Source organism: Bison bison, unplaced genomic scaffold (genome assembly GCF_000754665.1).
Source record: "Bison bison bison isolate TAMUID 2011002044 unplaced genomic scaffold, Bison_UMD1.0 scf7180017842716, whole genome shotgun sequence".
In the NCBI taxonomy this organism is placed as follows: domain Eukaryota; kingdom Metazoa; phylum Chordata; class Mammalia; order Artiodactyla; family Bovidae; genus Bison; species Bison bison.
Genome location: NW_011475419.1, coordinates 11,569 through 14,091, shown reverse-complemented (window position 1 = coordinate 14,091; position 2,523 = coordinate 11,569). Strand labels below are relative to the sequence as shown.

At 39.8% G+C, this 2,523-nt stretch overlaps 1 protein-coding gene across 1 annotated transcript in view; it reads right to left on the bottom strand.

Moving 5' to 3' along the window:
- LOC104983610 (amyloid beta A4 precursor protein-binding family A member 2-like) overlaps positions 1-2,523 on the bottom strand; it is a 6,015-nt gene that overhangs the window by 2,417 nt on the left and 1,075 nt on the right. The gene's annotated exons all lie outside the window — the stretch shown is intronic.

Genomic DNA, 2,523 nt, shown 5'->3' with positions numbered 1-2,523 from the left:
GGGTGGGACAAATTGAGAGAGTAGCATTGACATATATACACTACTATGTGTAAAATAAATAGTTGTGGAGAAGGAAATGGCAACCCACTCCAGTATTCTTGCCTGGAAAATCCCATGGACAAAGGAGCCTGGTGGGCTGCAGTCCATGGGGTCACAAAGAGTCAGGATTGAGTGACTGAGTGCGAGTGCACACACACGCACGCACACACACACACACATGCACACACACACACACACAACTTCTGGACATTAGCTGATCTGACCTCCAGGAGACTAAAAGCCTGAGGTTGAAACTTGCAAGGCAACCCCCCAGGTGAACTCTGAACTTCACTAGCTAGCTCCTCTCTGTAGGCAGAGAGCGGTGAAATAGACATTGTAAGAGAGAACTCTTACTGTTGCTGTTATTCTTGTCTGAGGTCGTACTCCAAATCCTCTTTCATAAGAAAGACCTGATTTTGATGAACTTCTTAAATGTGATCGTGTGGAGTTCACTGGTGTTAGCGTCCTCTTTGCTGTGATCAGTAGACTGATTTGAGAGTCGTATCATCACTGTGTAATGAGACTGGACACCACTGTTTGCCTTCTTTTCCTGTCATCATGTGTGTGGGCATTGGGGGAGAGGGAATCCATTCCAGATTCATGAATAAATGATTTTTAAAATTTTGCCCTGAATAAAAAAATAAATAAATAAAATAAAATAAATAGTTGGTGCGAAGCTGCTGTATAAAAAGAGCTCAGCTCGGTGCTCTGTGATGATCTAGAGGGGTGGGATGGGTGTGGAGGGTGAGAGTGAGGCTCAAGAGAGAGGGGATATACATATGCATACAGCTGATTCTCATTGTTGTACGGCAGAGATTAACACAGCATTGTAAAGCAATTACATTCCAATTAAAATAAGAAAAAAAAAAAACTATTTAAAGCAAACATTTTCCCAAATGCTGATGACAAAATATAACGTGAGCTTGTTGTTCAGTCGCTCATTTGTGTCGGACTCTTTTCGACCCCATGGACTGCAGCACGCCAGGCCTCTCTGTCCATCACCATCTCCTGGAGTTTGCTCAAACTCATGTCCATTAAATCAGTGATGCCATCCAACCATCTCATCCTCTGACTCCCCCTTCTCCTCCTGCTTTCAATCTTTCCTAGCATCAGGGTCTTTTCCAATGGGTCAGCTCTTTGCATCAGGTGGACAAAGTATTGGAGCTTCAGCTTCAGTCTCAGTCCTTCCAATGAATATTCAGGGTTGATTTCTTTTAGGATTGATAGGTTTGATCTCCTTGCTGTCCAAGGAACTCTCAAGAGTCTTCTCCAGCACCACACTTTGAAAGCATAGTGATCAACCTTCGGTGCTCAGCCTTCCTTATGATCCAGTTCTCACATCTGTACATGACTACTGGATGGCTTGAGCTGGCCCAACCAAATCTTTGTGTATCACTTCATGTTGTTCATAGTGTACCTGATCTCAAGCCCATCTTCAATATGCTTACTTGTATGCTCTGTATAACAGTAAAATGCCTTTAAAACTTTATTTTAAAAAATATTTAAATAATGTCATTAATCTTATGGGGATACAATAAATGATTGCTAATTGGATTGATGTCTAATTATTCTCATTTTAAAGATGTAGAGTCTGATGCACAGAGTGATTAATTTTCTTGAGGTCATATGGAATCCATGAGTATAATTTGTGAGATATTTTGAGTTTCCCAGATAAATAATATCATGAAAAAAAAGACCCCTGCTTACACCACCCCCTCCCCACACACAACTAAATGACAACAAAAAGGCTCAAAGGAGATATAACAAGCAAAGGCAATATGTGCCTGTTATTGGGATTTTCAATCAAAGAAAGACCCTATAAAAACTACAGAATAACAAATTTGAATATCTACTAGATATTTCATGATATTAAAGGGTTACCATTAATTTTGTCTTAGGAGCCATTATGATTTTGTATAAATATGTAAAAAATGCAATAAACACATACATACAACTGAACAATTTATGGGTTAAATTACATAAGGTCTAGAGATGGCTTTACAGTAACACAGGAAGAGGGAAATGCAGAAACTAACAACATTGTAAAGAAACTATACTCCAATTAAAAAAAATAAATGAAAGCAGTTCATTCTCACTTTCCATAGAATTAGTCAAATAGAAGTTCCTTCACATGCATCTTCTTTCTATATACATGTAAGTTTTTCTTTTTGAAAGGTAACTTTTCAGAAGTGTTTATTAGAATGCACACTTACTTTGCTACAGTTACGCTTAAATCTACTAGCCTCATTAGCATGCATTTCTTCTCCAAGACTGTCAAACTTTCAAATAATTATTTGCAAAATGGTTAGTTACAGTGAATGGCCAATCATACCAAGGCCCCGGGTCTTTCAGAGAAGTGTCACCAGATTCAACCACCCCTGTGTAATGCACTCGGGGTGCTGCCCCTCGCCGCTGGACTGCCCCAACTACTGGCTGCAGCTGTCCGTACTTGCCAGCAGTACCAGATCCCTATGACTGACTGAA